General features: G+C 41.2%; 1 protein-coding gene across 3 annotated transcripts in view; it reads right to left on the reverse strand.

Annotated features, from left to right (window-relative positions):
• Positions 1-18626, reverse strand: part of tfeb (transcription factor EB) — a 30046-nt gene extending 11420 nt beyond the window's left edge. Inside the window, exons 1-2 of one of the 3 annotated variants that reach the window (XM_079483333.1) lie at positions 18411-18626; positions 5552-5635 (exon numbers count right to left, since the gene is read on the reverse strand). The gene's annotated coding sequence lies outside the window, so the exon portion shown is untranslated. Of the gene's footprint in view, positions 1-5551; positions 5636-6882; positions 6985-18410 lie in introns of those variants that run through there. The other 2 variants (XM_079483331.1, XM_079483332.1) reach the window with 2 other exon arrangements.
• Between the last annotated feature and the right edge of the window lie 91 nt (positions 18627-18717).

The raw sequence follows: 18717 nt of genomic DNA on the forward strand, positions 1-18717 counted from the left end.
GAAAAATCCCCTCAATGGTCTTAACTGTATGCAACTAAATATAAAATGAAAGTTAAAGCAACAAAATCAGGAATGCTGAGTGTATTTTTGAAAAAAGTAGACCATGTAAAGAGACTAAATATAAAATATTAAATATTGAGATTTAAGAGAAGAAAATCTGTGAAGATTTCCCTTCTGTGTGTTGTTTTATCCTTGGGCAATTCACCCAAGAAGTACACAAAGAAAGATATTTGGAAGAATCCTTGTAATCAAACAGTTTTTGGCCACTATCGACTACCATAGTAGGGAAACTTACTGTATAAATATCTTTGCTCTGTTGCACACAAAAGAAGATATTTTGAAGAATGTAGGAAAGCAAACCGTTTTGGAGCACTTTAAAAAAAATTGGGTGAACTGTCCCTTTAAGTGATCCTACAATTACTTTTATTGCAGAATAACAAAAATGATTTGCTCTATCACTAGAGTTTCTTTCTAAAAATCTAGTTTAGGCATTATCATTTATTACAATTGCTAATTGTCATGTCATTCAGTTTATCCCTTGAGACTGTGAACACATATCAGATGTGCGTGTAATAAGTGTGATTGGGGAAGTCATGTGAGGGTCAGGCGCTGTTTTGTTTTTCAACTCATGTGAGTGGCCATTTCAACATGGAAACACCCCAAAACATCATCAACCCCATGTCTCTCGCCCCGCTACAGAAAGACCCACGCCCTGTGTCCTCTGCTAACCTGGGGAGTCTCCAAGCAGAGGAGTTCCTCTTTTCTAGGTGCTACAGAAGAGCCATATGCAAACAAGAATGACTTTGCTGTTATAGAGGTATTTTGAGAAAGATTCAAACAGGAAGTGGAATTTAGATGTATTTACTGAGAACGCATGCTGAGTATGCAAACAGTACCTTGGAATGCCGTAGTGTGACAAAAATGTTATATATAAACAATGAGTCCACCAACGCATGGTATGGATTAACAAAGGTTACATCAAAAACAAGACAGCTTATAGTAAATGTATAAGAACTGTGGCAGCATCTACACCGTGCGTTGAGGCCTGGATACATCACAAACTATACTGTACAAAGGGAGGGGGCGAACACCACAAACCCGTGGCACAGGGCTGCCTATGGAGAAAAGCTTATTGTACTAGAGGTACAATAAGCCAAGCAGCTCCAATTGAGAGGCCACTAAAGCAGTGTTTAGCCCACAGTGTACATTTCAGCAGTGGAGGGGGGACACACACTGCACGCTTTGTGGTTCACACTCGTCACTGGACACTCTTAGGCTTTGTCACCGGGGCTGTGTCCAGAGGTTGACTTAGTTCCAGGAGATCAGAGCTTTGGGACAGGCTGGCTTGCAAAGAAAGGGACCACAGCTGGACTAATTCATAGACTGCTCAGAACTGGACCCCCAGAAATTTGGATGTTGTAGCACAACTGCAGTAGTAACAAGATCAGAATAAAGTGTGATTTCGATTGTATGCCTGAACAAATCTCGCTGCCACAATGCTAAGAGTGTTATGTTGCTCCAGGTTTTTATAGTAGTATGTTGTTGCGATGTAGTTTCTATGATGGTCTGGGTGGCAATGGTCCGAGTTTAAAGAGCCCATATGATTTCACCCAAAAAAGAAAAATCTGCCATGAAAATTTTTTAGTTTTTGTAAAGTTCCAAACCTGTATAAACTTTGTTCGGTTAAACACAAATAAATATATTTGGAAGAATATTAGCAACAGAGATTTCAGGGAAACCATTCTGGGGTGAACGATCCCTTTAAGTTCCTCCTCCATGATTTTTTCACCCAATTTTTTTACATATAGTATTACTAAAGTTTAAAGTGGAGCAGGTCAGGCCGATCTCTGAACATAGTGACATAAAACATACTGTAAAAACTCATACACTGACGCTGCTCTGTTCGCACACCAACTTCATCTGTGACGTTGCTCCTCTACAGAGCTCTCCCACTCCACCCGTTGTCAAATGCCAGGCATACACTGCTCTGATAGACACACATCCAACAGAGCCACAAATCAAAGTGCCCCATTGTCTCCGTAGCAAATCAAACCCTGGCATCTCTACATCAAAAAACGGAGGCAAAAATAGCACGCATTTCATTTAATTTGCAAAACACAAGGCTCTGCAGAGAGTAAAAGTGGCGGATGATGCTAACAACAACCTTAAAATCATACCATCAGTAATGCGGGACTGAATGTAAATCTTTCTGTAAACAGCCATATGACGGGTGATATAACATGTATCATCACTGCTTAGCTAAAAATGGAAGATTCAACTTTCAAAGCAAGTTATGGAATCAATAATAGGGGAATCTGAAATGAATGTGTGTTTATTAAAGGTGAATTTCACTTCAAAATAAGTCCCCATTGACGTTCTATAGTGATTTTAACCGCAACATTAAGTGCAACTTTATGTGGACAGTGCAACAGAAAATGATAGGAAAGAATACAAAAAGTATATGATGCCAAGACTGTTGTCTGTGCAAGTGCCAGTGCTGAAAAACATATGCACTTATAACGCAAGCAACGGTTTTAAACTTCAAAAACATAAAATGAGTACAGGAGAAAACAACCGGTCAGTTTTTGTCACTCAAAGAGATTTTATGGGGATGAAATGAGCAGCGAATATAAATCAAACCTCGCCAGTAGACAGTGTAGGTCTGGCTTGCAGGAACCTACAAAAGGAAAGGCGGCCAGGGGTCTGTTGCCTCCTCTACACGCCCTGATTTATCCCCCCGCTCTGTCTAGTGAGGCAAGCGGAACAAAAATAACACCCACACTTTCTGTTCCTCATTCTAGAGACACTCTGTTCCCTTGGGGTAACAGACCACCGGCATGTAAATTCTAGTCCCTGCAGCACACAGTGAACTTTTCAGACTTGTCAACTTCTGTGACAGGTTCTATGGATTCACGGCTGCACATGGGATTAACACCCGTCGAGTTGGGCGAGATGGGGAAAGGATAACTTTCGAGAAGAAAAGACTGTAATGTCTGTACTGTAGCAAACTCTGTTACTTCCTGTTTTGTTTCAAGATAATCAAAAGTGTCAATTTTCTGAATAGCGAAGAGAAAAAAATATACACAAAACGAAATCTAGAAACGGATGCTACTGCTCTCCTTTAAATTTGGATTTGTAAAACAACAGATTTCAGGCATTACAAGGAAACTCGACACACAATACAATTATATCAAAGAAATAATCATCCATTGCATTTTGATCTTTGCTGACATTGTATTATAAAATGCTTACCAGTCGTAACGTTTCATTTCCTAAAAACACGTATAATAAGTATAGTAAATGACCATTCTAAGCTGACGAATCACAGCCTTAAAGGGATACTTCATCCAAAAATGAAAATTCTGTCATCATTTTCTCACCCTCATGTCATTTCATACCTGTATAAATTACTTTGTTCTGATTAACCCAGAGAAAGATATTTTGAAAAATGTTTTCGGTTCAGTTCATCATTGACTACCATAGTAGGAAGATTCAAATGGTAGTCAACTCTTTGTTTTCCTTAATTCTTCAAAATATCTCATTATGTGTTCAATCAAACCAAAACTATGGTAGTGGATGATGTCCCAGAACTGAAAATTGCGAACATTCTTCCAAATATATTTCTCTGTGTTCATTGGAAGAAAGAAATGTATACAGGTTTGAAACAACCTGAGGGTGAGTAAATGTTCTTTTCATTTTTGGATGAACTTTCCCTGGTCATAAAGAGATGAAATGCAGAGCTAAGAGTAAAAAACCTTTTCCTTTACAACTTAAAAAGTTGGGAATGAAAGTAGTTGAATCCACAATAAATATTGGTGAGAAGTTAACAAAACAATACTATTAAAATACAAGCACTGTCAGCAGGGGCGGATTACAGTGGTCAGGGGCCCCTAGACTGCTTTTTGGGTGAGGCCCCCCTCAGGTGCCTATCAGCTGTCTTTCACGCTTGCAGTTTAGTTTGGAACGGAGCACGGTTTGCGTGAAAAAATGCTAATGTAAAAGTTGTCACGCAAACTTAGGTGCACACCAGGGTACCGAACCCTGCACATGCGCTATAGCCGATAACAATGTATTTACTTAAAAAAAACACATTTAAGAGGTGATAACGTTGGGAATTTACCTTGGATTTGAGCAAGAGTAAGCCTGCATTGTTTTGCGCGTGGAATCAGAGTGGCAAATGAATGGTAATACTATGTTTTCAGATTTAAAAATGAATTCTAAATAGTCTGTTTGTAAGCAGCAGTAAGCTCTGTAAGGGGCTGTGTCCACCGAGGCATTTCTATTGCTTTTTTTTCCAGTGCTCAGCACTGGCGTTCGACCGGGCGCCCCGAGGTTGAAAAATGCTCAACTGGGGGCAGAACGCTGGGCCTGCAGTGGTTGTTTTCGGCTGGCGTCCTGCCGTTTTCAGCCCCGTAAGAGGCGATTCACATTTTGCGTCTAAACCGGCACGGAAAGGTGGAACTATTTCCATCCCGATTTGTCACCAACACGCCTAGAAAAAGTGCGCACATTTAAAATAACGCAAAAGACGCGAAATGTGAATCATTGCTATAAGCAAAAGATGTCAACATCTGACTTTCAGGGTGGGTTTTTTTTAGGGGAGCGCTTTTAAAACAGTTTAATGTTTATTTTTGCTTTTTTGTTTGTTGCTTCTATTGGTGCCCTTTATAAGCTGAATACATTTAGGGTCTCATGAATTAAAGACTAACCCCAAAAATGGCCAAATGAACACGTGCAGAAAGGTCATGCCTCTTGAGCACTTGTTGAGTCATCAACACAGATGACCTCAAACCAAAACTCACACAATCATCTAAATAAACTTCACAGCAACTTTTGCTCTAACAGATCTGTGTATTGGTTATGAACAATAAAGAAAGACATCAGGGTCTGAATGGTAAAGCTGCAAAAAGATACAGAAAGTGTATGCCATTCCAGAATTCCTTGTACACAGGTGTCAATATGATTGATAAAATCGGGCACACCGTCAGGCTAGCATAACATAAAGTTCCAATTTACCTAGCTTCTATACTGACCAGTGAGTCTCAAAATATTCTCTGTTCATGCAAAAGAAAACACAAACAGCATCACTACTCTATGTTATGCTTGTTGAACCTGAATAAATGGGTATTTTTGCGTATTATTAAGAAACGATGCTGCTATTCAATATTTTTCTTTTTTTCTTCAATATAAGTTCTGTTTGTGCCACATGCAAAAAACAATCTTGGACGGAAATAGTTGAGATATAGTAGATTATCACTTTTTTAGTACAGACAGCATTCTGCACTGAAAAGTTTGTTTAAAATATTTATGAAACATCTGAAGTCATTTGCTCAACCTTTGCCCCCGATTACTCACCCTACCCTACAGAAAAAAGTTGCCCAACTTTGACCTCGATGTAATCGACAGCATTTACAGGAAAAAATACAAACAACAACATGGATTCCCCAAACAGACAGTCCCAGCTGTGCTCAGACACATGCTGAATGCTGTATTCTCCACTGCTTTCTGAGCCCATATTCATGTATCCCTGTGAGAAATGTTTCACAATTACCTCTTTGTGCAGAAAGTGACCTGGGTGTCTCCGACTCTCAGCTCTCTACATGACTGTGTGCCCGTCTATGAGTGGGCTGAAAAACTGACAGAGAAACAGAGATCAGTATTAGTGTGTTTATATTAGCAATACAGTATAGACTTTATAATATATATATATATATATATATATATATATAATAAACTATATAAATGTCATCCTGGCAGAAAGAGTCCCAGTATGACCGAGAATCTTACAGAGAGCTTCAATTCGGTGCTGTTTGTGATATCCAAAGTAACAAGGCAACAGGTGCATTCTAGAAATGTATCTATTTATAGGTATATTTGATATCATGGCCAAACAATGAGACATCTAATAAAACTTGTTTCCAAGCCAGTGTCAGAAAATACAGTGCATTTTTTTACAAATTCACACCTTATGTAAATACACTCTTCAGAATTGATGCATACATATACACTTTCAAAGGAAAAGTCTGGCTAAATTTGATAATAATTTTCTTCAGGCATACCCATACAAAAATTCATTCCCTGACTTATTATTCACCAAGTCTTACGCATTTTCCGTCCCTTGCATGTTTGTGTTTATTAAATATTATGTCTAACAAAATCATGCCTACCTACCTGTGAGAGTGCAGTACTCTCTGTTGTGTTCAGCACATTGTACCATGTAAAGAAATAATTCACATTTCACAGAATTCCCCAGATTAGCACAGGAATGTGAAAAAGTCCACAGATTCCATCTGAGCCTGTTTTTGTGTCTTTGACAATCTTTAAGTTCATATGTTCACTTTATATACTTATAAACACTTTTCTCACCATCAAATCAAAGGCAACAGTAGTATAAGTATAAACGTGACCTACACTGTTAAAACAAAGCAAATGGAAAATGTACTGGTAATTTTCCGCAAGGAAAATACACGTTAATATTATGTAACGTCCAGTAATACAAAGCAATGTAGTGCAAAACAAAATACAGGTGAAACAGCGGTACAAAAAACAATATGTACAATTCACAAGTGAAACAAAAATCTTCATATTAATAACGTATATAGTGCCCTATTTTTTTCCAGATTTTGATAAATTAATACAAAACCCATGTAAAGTTGAAACAAGATTTAGAAGAAACTAAATGCAGCAAGCAAAGCAGATTTATTGAGTGACGTCCAATAAAACAAAATATTTTCTTACTATCCTTGACCTTTTTAAACACAACAAAAACTTTCCATGTCCTCCAACAAGTAAGTATTACTTAATGAAAAATTTCTTTAAAATGATTTTTTTGTCCGATTTGCAGTTTACATCAATCTTCCTCCCTGTACAGAATCGCCATACCTTATTAACAGATGGTCAGCGAAAGGGAAGAAGGCCTGTCAAATTATTCACTTGTCCAGTTATCCACACAAAACCTCATGTAAGTCACAGCCTAGTCCAAACCCAGCGGTGCTACAACACAATACTGAGCCTTCAACTTGATGCATCGTTTTTATACCGCTGTCACCCGTGACCAATAGCCACAGAAAAAGAGAGATAGAGAGCGACCAAACAATCAGGGAAATCCTTAGTCATGAAGCCTCACAGTAGTCTCCACTGAACTTCTCCGTTGTCTATTGCCTCATCCACTTCCCCTAAATGACAAGCTTCCGTGAGAGAGGGACAAGGAGGCCTCATTGTCCCTGATCCCGCTCCTTAAGTCTTCTTCCGTCTTATCTGAATCTGGTGAGTGCAGGGAGTATGGGGTGGTGAGTCACTAATTCGAGTGGGCCAGAAAATACTCATGAAGACGTATGTATACACATCTCATATAACCAAAGAGATACATACAACCCGGAATTAATATTATGTAAGTGATTTAAAAGAGGAGCACAGAATAAACTGCATTGGCAAAGACTGTTGTCTAATTTAATAATGGTAACATTCACAAGGAGCAATTTTTCTTCCTCTTTTGAGCAAAGTCATTAAAGGAAATCTCTTTATCACTTTGGACTTGGAAACTACACTTTTAATCTTTTCAGAGTGTCCAGTGTGGAAACCCTGTGATATGATCTTCATCTCTCACATGATAATGTTAAGAGACCTTCAGACATGAATATCACACTTTATGCACGCAGATGTTTTGGTTTTCCTCTTTTAGTGGTGTGGGTCCAGCAGTAAAGTCACATGTGCAGCAAAGACTACTGCAGCGCAAGCGAGATAGCGTGAGTGCTGTTGCTAACAAACAATTTGGGAAGTTCCAGCACCCCTGGATAAGGATGCAACTATGGTGTCAAAAAATACAACAGCTTTGACAGTTTGTCTCCCCCTGGTGGTAAAACATAACCTATGGCAAAATCTTGCAGTTCATACTTACTTAAAACGGATTTAAAAACATATTTTTCATAAAATGGGCTTGGTGGAGTGCACTTCTAAATGTAAACTTTACCTTTCAGAAACTAGGCCATTCATTTAGAGTAAGATTTTCACTAACTTGTGCTGTGCATCAATACTTCAAAATCGAATATGTCTAACTCACAGAGACATATTTTAATTCACATCACAAGATTACGTCCCACAGACCATGATGACATTTTCAAGGTTCACAGCAGCCAAACACAAGCATGGAGGTCTGATTTAAGAGGAAGCGAGATGTTGCTTACAAGAAATGAGTATTGCATTATGACTGAATTATCCCCACCCATGCTTCAGATCATGTGCAGACGAAAAACAACCTGATTTCTGCATTATGGAAATGTGTGTCATTTAGATGGACATCAGATCTTCTGCTAAGACTTCTGAACTGATATTGACAGTTCTTAAATTTGTATCGTCAGTGTACATTTCTAGTATAATCTGAGTGACGGATCTTTACATGGAAGAACTTTTTGAAATATTGTTTTGTAATTGAATTTCCCACCGCTACAGGATGCATATGACAATAAAAAAGGCAGGTTGTGGAATAAACACAAGACAACAAAACCAAGTTAACAAATTTAGAATGATACAGCAGAACTTTCTGTGGTCATTTACGGAAGTTTAATCCCCAGATAATGTGAAACTGTAGCATACACACTATGGTAGCGTGTGAAAGACTGTGAATGTATGCAAAATTACAAGCTTAATTGGTATCCCAATTAAATATCATCAAATCATAACAATATAATAGAATCACCCTGCACGGACTTTGACAGAGATCAGAAAGTTTTATTTTCACCATTTTACATTTACATTTAGTCATTTAGCAGATGCTTTTATCCACAGCGACTTGCAAAAAGCGATATTTCAAACAAAGAGCATTAGTACAATAGGTGCTAATACAAAGTTACTAGTTTGGTTACTACAAATTGTAGGGTCCATTGTATTATTTTTGGAGGCTTGAAAGAAATGCAATATAATATATACATATAACTATGTCTTCAGAGGTGTATAAAAACCTTATATAATAAAGCACTATGTTTTTATTACCAAGAATCAGCTATTTTGTTGGTTGCAGTTTGCAACCTCAGCACTAGATGCCCCTAGATTTCACAGACTGTAATTGTAATTTAATAAACAATGTTTGTGTCTCAGCCACAACAGTGACACCGGTTTAATTTTGGACAACACAAACTTTTGAGTCTAGAGGGATTTTATCTATATTCTTATAGTTTAAAATACATTGCAAAAAAGAGCATTCTTTGTATCCAACTGTAGCACTGAAACTACAAATCTTTTTCTTCAGAAAGAAACTATTGCTTATCTTTTTATTCATCAGCAGCCAAAATAGAAAATCAGCTGTCATCAGATCACAAATTCATGTCAGTGTTGCCATCGTGGACCGCTTAATCAAACAGACTAATGTTGAAAGCACCCACAGTGCTAGTGTGCTTACGTACACCTGCCTCTGCATATTAACCTGGTCTAGTTGAAGTGTGTTTACATCAACACAAAAACATCTTTATTTACATCTGGATTTAAGAATCCCTTCTCCGGCTTTTGTGATGTATGGCTTTGTTCGGATCGTGCATTATGGGTAATAAAAGGCTGGCCACCATGCATTTCTATTCAGGCAGTGTGACCTCTGCGAAGCACTCAAACCACCAGTGACCTTTCCTCCAAAGAGTTCTTACTAGGGGGCTTTTACAACAAACCATACAACAAAAACACAGAGTTGTTCAGATGCAGATTGTAGAAAAAACTGGATTTCAACCGCTTCTTGACATTCAACTGGCAAACAAGCCTATCCTTGTGTGCATATACTGTACACGAGGCGATTTATTAAACTAAAAACAGACAACAATGTATATACAGAATGATTTTGGTGCAGAGAGGGAGCGTGGACACAAAACAGATTTTCTTTGCTATTGCAATTGCAATGCCTGGCTCCTGTGTTGGAGGCCGTGTTTATGACCAAGGAACTGTTGTGTTCATGACAATAGCCTATGGACAGGAGAGGCATGCAAAAGATATTTCTAGGCTCTGACTATACGTCTAAACCAGCTTGTCTGGCTTTTCTATTATTTGGTACCAGCGTTTTTAAACTTAAAACTGACAGAGGGGAATCCCAAAGTTACATATGAGTAGGCTCCATATTATACAAGTATGTTAGGATAGTTATAGACACTAAAATAGAAAAAAAGCTAAGCAGCATTTATAACTTTGTAAGTAAGAGTTTTGACAAGGAATGATATGTGGAGATTGGGAACATTGGTGACGGAGCACGGTTCACAATTGTCAAAGTGCTAACAGCGAGTCATGTTGAAGAATTCTGCTTCCATTCATTCCAACTCCCTCTTTGGCTCACCCTCTCAAAACTGCAAAGTGGACCAGCGCTGTTTATTTACGGTATGGCAACTAGGCAAGCCTTTGGCCTATCTGGCGTGTAGCGTATGTCGAGAAAGAAGGGTTGAGAAAGAGAGATGACATGCTTGTAGCACTTAGTCAGAGTTTAAAGAAAGGAACTGTGCCCATGTTTAGCTGTGTGAGATATGACTGAACCATTTCACACTCTCGGTTTAGTGATGAACACAAACAAAGCTATTTGTATATTTTATATTTATATATACACACTACTGGTCGTTTTGAACACTTGAATGTTTTGAACACTTAAATGTTTTGAACACTTGAATGAAATGTTTCTAATTGTCTTAAAAAGGTTTTCATCTGGAGGTGTATGCTTAAATGTCTGAAATTAGGGTCATAGACAAAAATCTAATTATGCAAAAATAAAAAAAATCAATATATACTAACTAACTTTAAAATGGACGACTAGATGGGACTCCCTTAATATTGTTTAATAAAAACAGAAAACATCTTATGCTGTGTTCACACCACACGTGAATTAAGCATTTTGTGCGAGTACATTAAATACAAAGTCAGTTAACGTATGTCGATTGTGTCATCAGCGCAAGTTGAAAAATTTGCACAAGGAGCTCACTGACACCTACAGTACTGTTTGACCGGTATGGACATGTGAAGACACTCCCCGTCCCATGATGTTTTTCACGTCACTCAAGCGAAAATAACAAACTATTCCCACAAGTAATAAAGAGCGAGGAACACATTGAAGATGCCATTATAAAAAAAATATTTATTTGATTCGTCGCGACATGATCCTTATAGTTACGTTTGTGGTATTTTTCTACAAATATATGAAAAAGTTAATTCTATTGTATTCGTGCTGTACATTTGTTTTTAACTGGGCCTAGTTTTTCTTCCATTCCTGATTTACAGACGGCATGACATGGTGACCCAAAACAGTACCGCAATTGTTTATACAAGACACACAAAAGTGTCTTCAAAATGAAACGTACTCGGTTACTAACGTAACCTCGGTTCCCTGAGATACGGGAACGAGTACTGCGTAGCAGGACGCTATGGGAAAACTCCTTTTTCTCCGATGACTGAAGCAATTCAATAGCGCAGTGAAAACTGCACGCTCATTGGTTGGAAAAAAGTAAAACTTTAAACCAATGGTAGCGGAGCTGCCGGACCAATGGCGATGGTACCCGCCAGAAAGGGTGGGGCTTACGGCTATATAAGCTGACGCATCGCCGTAGGGTCCTCAGGTTACTTCGACTGAAGCGACGACAATGCAGCTCGTAGCACAGCAAGGAACGCTGTACTCGTTCCCGTATCTCAGGGAACCGAGGTTACGTTTAGTAACCGAGTACGTTCCCTATCGATACTTCACTCATACTGCGTAGCAGGACGCTATGGGGAACCAGTATAATCACGCCGTGCTACAGATGGAACGAAAACACAGTTAGTCTCGGAGCCTTGGCTCGGAGACGGGGTAGAACAAGGAATCCCTGAGAAGGCGGAGAAGGCCAAGCTAGTAGGTGGCCTAGTCCGGTTAATCGTCCCAAAAAATATTAGGTGCTGGCGTGGCTATAGAGCCAGGGCTCAGCGGCCTAATCCAAAGCAGAAAGGACCCCGGCCTGAAGGGCCGGGACGTCCAGACTGTAGAATCTTGTAAAAGTGGACAGCGAAGCCCAGCAGGCCGCCGCACAGATATCCTCTATAGAGACACCGCTAGACCAGGCCCAGGAAGAGGCAATGCCTCTAGTAGAATGGGCTCTAACTCTCGTGGGACATTGAAGACCCAAGGAAGAGTACGCCAGCGATATAGCCTCGACTATCCATTTTGACAGTCTATGTTTCGAGACCGAAGACCCTCTGGTGCGGTCACCGAAGCACACAAAGAGCTGTTCCAACCATCTGAATGGGGCGGAGTGCTCAATGTAGATTTTTAATGCTGACTGGGCAAAGCAGGTTAGGCTCTGGGTCCCGCTCGGAGGAGGGGAGAGCAGAGAGCGTAATAACCTGTGCTCTGAACAGAGTAGAGAGCACCTTAGGTACATAGCCATGCCTTGGTTTGAGGACGACCTTGGCGTCGTTAGGCCCAAATTCAAGACAGGATGGGCTCACAGAGAGAGCCTGTAGGTCACCCACACGCTTCACCGATGCTAAAGCGAGAAGCAGAGCGGTCTTGAGCGTTAAGGAACGGAGGTCCACAGATAGCAGAAGCTCAAAGGGAGGGCTCTTTAGTTTCCGTTATCCAACAACTCTTGCAAGAATGACAGTATCAGCGATATGTCACAGGACACCAGGTCAGCGCCGCGTAGTGTACACCAGGAGGCGAAGACAGACCATTTGAGGGCATAGAGACGTCTAGTGGACAGGGCTCTAGCCTGGGATAGGGTGTTCAGGACGCCCTCGGGGAGGTCCGTAGGCTCCCGTCGAGAGGCCAAAGGTGTAGAGCCCACAGCTCTGGCTGGGGGTGCCATATCGTTTTCCCTGCCTGAGAGAGGAGGTCCCGCCTCAGGGGAATGGGCCACGGGGCTGCTACTAGCAGCTGAGAGAGATCTGCGACCCAAGGCTGGTTTTTCCACAGAGGGGCTACCAATAGCACTCGGTGCGCTTGATCCCTGATCCTCCTGATCGTCTGCTGTAGGAGCGCGATCAGGGGAAAAGCGTAGAGGAGCAGGTTGGGCCAAGTGTAGGCCAAGGCGTCCCTGCCCTTCGAAAAGTACGTTGGGCAATGAGTATTGTCTTCTGAGGCGAAAAGGTCGACTTCTGCCTTGCCGAAGATTTGCCAGATTCGCTGAACCGACATGGGGTGGAGCGTCCATTCGTCCGAAGGAACGTTGCTCCGAGATAGCATATCTGCCCCCCAGGTTCAGTCTGCCTGGAACGTGAGTTGCCCTCAGTGAGGGCAGATTGGACTGGGCCCATTCCAAGAGGCGTAATGAGGAAAGGCCTCCCTGGTGATTTATGTAAGATACCACAGTCATGCTGTCTGATCGGACTAAGACGTGGCGATCCTTTAGCACCGGCAGGAAGTAGCGAAGAGCCAACCATACTGCCTGCATTTCCAGGTAGTTGATGTGGAGGCTTCTTTCCTGGTTCGACCAGTGGCCGAAGGCTGGTTCGCCGTCGCACAGAGCCCCCCAACCCGTGTTGGAGGCGTCTGTCGTGACCACTTTCCGGCTGCACGTGGAGCCCAGGGGAATACCCTGCTCTAGCCAAAGGGGATCTTTCCACGAGGCTAGGGCGGTTACGCAGGCTTGGTTCACCAAAACACGTAGACGACCAAGACACCAAGCGTGTGGAGGAACTCTCGGCTTCAGCCGTACTGGAGGGGGCGCATCCGGAGGACCTGAGATGCAGAGGCCATAAGGCCCAGCATTTTCTGAAAAACCTTGAGGGGGCATGAAACCCCGGGTCTGAATGAGGCCGCAAGCCGTCGAATAGCCAGAGCTCGTTCTGGCGATATTCTGGCCGTCATGCAATTTGAGTCGAAGACTGCCCCCAGGAACGATATATGTTGGCTGGGGGACAGTGCACTCTTGGCAAGGTTGATCCTGAGGCCCAGGCATTTCAAATGGCTGAGGAGGAGGGATCTGTGGTACCGTAGCTCGTCCTCCGACTGGGCTAGAACAAGCCAGTCGTCGAGGTAGTTCAGAATGCGGATTCCCTTCTGTCTGAGAGGGGAAAGAGTCGCATCCATGCACTTTGTGAAAGTGCGGGGAGCTAGCGAGAGTTCATGCCACTGGCGGACGCTGATCTGTTTGGGTGAAGCGAACAGGGGAAAGCTCTCTCTCTGGAGAAGGCGAGGCACAGTCCTCTACCTCGCTTAGTTCCTCTACCTCGCTGCTTCATTCGCACAGACGCCTGTGCGGGCCGAGGCGGGGGGGATCGAGGGGTGGAGTCACTTTCTGAAAAGAAAGTTATCCGCGAGCGCAGAGAGGAGAGACTCATACTCTGGCAGTGAGAACATTCCGTCTCTTTGAGCGCGTCCTCAGCGTGGGAAGGACCCAAGCATGAGACGCACTCGTCGTGCCCGTCAGCGGCGTGCAGGAAGACCCCACACGAGTGACAGGGACGACGCAGCATTTGCAACAACGCCGGGAAGAAATTGTTTTTTTAGCGTCGCCGGATAGCGGCAGGGAAAAGACCGTTGCTGAATAGCGAAACAGCTCGCTAGCGAAGCCGGCAACAGAATCCGCCGGAAGCGAAGCCGCTGAACGAAGACGCTGAGCAGGAGGCCGAATCCGCTGCAGGTGCTCTCTCGACGGCGAAGTCAGTCAGTCTCGGGAAGTGAAGAAGAGTCGTCGCTGAAGGAGAAGAGATCTGAGGACCCTACGGCGATGCGTCGGCTTATATAGCCATCGCCATTGGTCCGGCAGCTCCGCTACCATTGGTTTAAAGTTTTACTTTTTTCCAACCAATGAGCGTGCAGTTTTCACTGCGCTATTGAATTGCTTCAGTCATCGGAGAAAAAGGAGTTTTCCCATAGCGTCCTGCTACGCAGTATGAGTGAAGTATCGATAGGGAACTGCGTTTGTTTAAACAATAATCAAATAATTAATTGTAAACAAAATAAATATCGTCCAATATTTTACTGCTATAGGGGTGTCTTCATGGATACACAACTTCTGTAAAGTACTCTTCTACATGAGAATGGCCTCCGCAGGGTCCAGGTTCATGCCCAAAGGAACACCTTGCAACGGTGCCTCTGAAGTGAGCACCATTCTGGACAACCTGACCTTCACGTCCCCAGCACACAGAGTACACCACACCCCTGTTTGTTTCCATGACCCCCATATACTGTACACTGTATTATTGTTTGATATATATCTGTCTTTAAAAGACTCTCAGGTGAGTGTGGCCACTGATCACACTGTATCTTCTTCACTCCCTGCTAATGCATACAGTGTGGATGAGACTGAAACAGGATATTACGCTCCTGTATACATTAGAACAGGACTGCCTGGTTCTGCCTATAGTGATAAACAACTATCAGTGAACAATGTTACTTCTGTAATTTGCTTCATAACTGTGTTAAATTAACATGTAGAATCAGGCATTGTTTTTATGCTTTTAGAGGACTACAGGACTTAAAAAATAAGGATTTTTTGCAACCCTGGTTAGGGAAGTAGTTCAAATATTTACCTGACATACTAATGTTGTAACTAGCCTTGAATATATAGATAAATATATAAAGAAAACATAACGACAAAAATACATATTTCATATTATATGTTCTTATTGTTGAGCCTTATGTCTAGTGTTAAAGCATAAAGGCCTTAAAGAAAATTCTGTCATCATTCACTCACCCTCAAGTTGTTCCAAATATGTATAAATGGATTTGTTCTGATGAACACATAGAAAGATATCTGGTAGAATACTTGTGGTCTAAACAGTTCTTGGCCACTATCGACTACCATACTAGGCCTTTAAAATATTTGTTTTCTGTTGCACACAAATGAAAATATTTTGAAGAATGTAGGAAAGCACTTTTTACTACCATTGTAATTTTACTAATGTTGTCAATGGTGACCGAGAACTGTTTGGTTACAAGCATTCTTCCAAATTTCTTTCTCTGTGTTCATTAGAAAAAAGAAATTAGTACAGGTAGGTAATTGATTAAATGATAATTAGCTTTTTTGGGGGTGAACTGTCCCTTTAAGACCACTGTGGGTCCACCCGGCATTAGCACATAATATCAATACCGAGAACTGTATCAGTCTACCTTTCCATCGGTAATAACTCATTCATTGTTGAGAACAGCTGTTGCATTACATGGCCCACTGCTCTCTCTCTCTCTCTCTCTCTCTTTCTCTCTCCATGCTCCATCAACTTTAGTATCGCCTAAGAGCAGCAAACAACCAGAGAGGACATTTTTTTTTCACATTTACAGGAAAGGGTTGCATCTATCCGACAGGCTGTCGGTGCATAATTTGGCGCAAAAAATGTTCGCTTCTATTAGATTCTATTAGAATCTAAGCATATACAGTATATTAAGAATTTCAGGAATTCCATACATTGTGTACGCCTACATGTTTCTGCATTAAGTACCATAAATAAAAGCTCATATTCTGGGGTCAAACCCAAGTGTAGTTTATGTTCAACTAAAATACTGATAGGGCAGCCGATTTAATGACATTGTAATGGAAATGAACCCAAGGCAACCCAAATACCAGCACGCAGCGACAGATGCGGTTATTGTTGCTCGCAAATGAGTGTTTATGCAGGTGGTGAGAGGTGAGTGTTCTGGAGTTAACTTCTATTAAGCTTATTTTCCTCCTCTCTGCATTTATCTGATTCGAGTCACTCGATCGTATCAAAACAAACACAAAACCGTCGTCTAGTGCCTTGTCACACACACCGGTGGCTTTTGTGGTGCCACGTCGGTGACAAAACCATGCCATTGTCATCTACCATCGGTAGATAGATAAATCTGTCAGCTTTATGCAGCATATCTGATCTGAACTACAGGCGAACTTGATTTTCTGGCATTTCAGAGATTTTGTCCTTAGGATGATTCAGCAGAAGAAAATAAATATAACCACAGAGGAAGCAATCGAGGCTAGATTTTGACAGAAAAATCCAATCCAATTCAGTGGGAGTCAAGAAAGCTAAGGGCAATCTTTTCGTTTTCCATTACAATCACTTCATCATCAAACAGTTTATAAAGGGGCACAATTATCCAAAATAATGATGATAATTCATTCATAAATAAATAACATGCACCTTACTATCTTAAATAATTTTCCTTGTAAATGTGTGTGATCTAGGATGTCAAGTGGAAGTAAAATAATAATAAACAAACAAGGGATTAACTTGAGTTTTCCTCTCTGAATTGTTTTCCTATCAGAATTGTTTGTGTCCTTGCGCAACTAAACCTGAATGAAAGATTAGACTGTAGCCAAACTGTACTGTGTGTACTGACTTTTATTGTGGGCTATCTATAGCCTCAGAGAACTACATCACCAGTGTGCATCAGAGTCACGGTTACACCAGGTTACTCACAAAGTGGTCCATGATAGAGTTTTATACTACAAATTCTAAAGGCTTCCATTACAAACCGCACTATAAACCATTAGATGTTTAAAACCATTACAAAACCTCTTTATGATGTAGTATGCTTTTGGACCAGTCAAAGGTAATGGCGATCTATTGCTTCCCCTCCACCAGATAACATCCATGCACCAATGAAGTCAACACATTAGAGACCATTATAATTTCCATTAAAATCAATATAATTTCTAATTCCATCCATTGCAATGTATAATAGTTTTTTTTTGCTGTTATTTTTTCAGCATGGTATGATGCAACAATGGACGAATGTGAAATTGAATACGCCCATTACTTCCCCTTTACATAGCCTACATTGTGAACAAGAATTTACAATGCGCTTTCTGATGTGCATCGCTATGTACAGTTATACCGGAGTTGTCAAGGCCTCTGGTAGAAAGTTTATTCACAGCCAGGCCATGCTTTGCTGACTAAAAATATCCTGCGCACTATTTGTGCAAAATGCGTAAATAGCTTACAATTTTAAGGGGAGAAAGTTGCAGGGCTTTGGGCAGCGCTTAGCTTTCCAGCAAAGTTCGTTACATGATACAAATCGCAAACGCTGTTGAAACTCGCAAACATATTTGGAGTTAACGTATATCGGGTATCCGTAATAAAGATATGGCTGTGCGCCAGGGACACGGAGTCACTGCGCCATGCGCTCGTTCAAATTGCAATATATATATTTGACATAGAATAAACATAACATGACGTTTTAAACAGCATCTAATGCTAATATCAATATAAGATTAATAACCAAACGTACATAAAAAGCACTGCTAGCAAACTTGACAGTGCATAATAATTTCATAACTCGTTTATTCAATTTTCTTTACAGTTCTTTACAGTTAGGCAACTACTTCAGTTTTGGGTGACTTTTTAAAAGTAGTATGCACGCATTACAAATACAAAAGGACACATTTATTCTGTATTATATTAACTTCTAAAACTGCGTGTGTATATTTGTTGCCATAGCTTGACAGTAACGCAGCTCAAGCAGACTTATTTATGCACCAGAGTTGAGCGCTATGGGCTATATCACTTACCCGCTGAAGGTCAGAAAGTACAAACTTGGACCTCGATTTTGGAAATGAGCCGCTCGACACAGTGCAGTGTCAGAATCAAACTGGTATCGGTTCCCTTTCGCTTGGTGTGGGAGCGAAACTGCCAAAGAGTCCCTTTACAACTTCTGGATAATATCAGCACAGCTCACTCAATACCCGCGGTGATGTTGCGATTTGTTTTCTTTGTGCGCTGCTTGTGATGTGACAGTCCAGTCCCAGTCACCTGTATACACTTGTGACAGTCGGCTCGACCAATCACAGCGCTCACGGTGCATTTTGGGAAATGTAG

This window comes from Barbatula barbatula, assembly GCF_947034865.1.
Source record: "Barbatula barbatula genome assembly, chromosome: 20".
Taxonomy (NCBI): domain Eukaryota; kingdom Metazoa; phylum Chordata; class Actinopteri; order Cypriniformes; family Nemacheilidae; genus Barbatula; species Barbatula barbatula.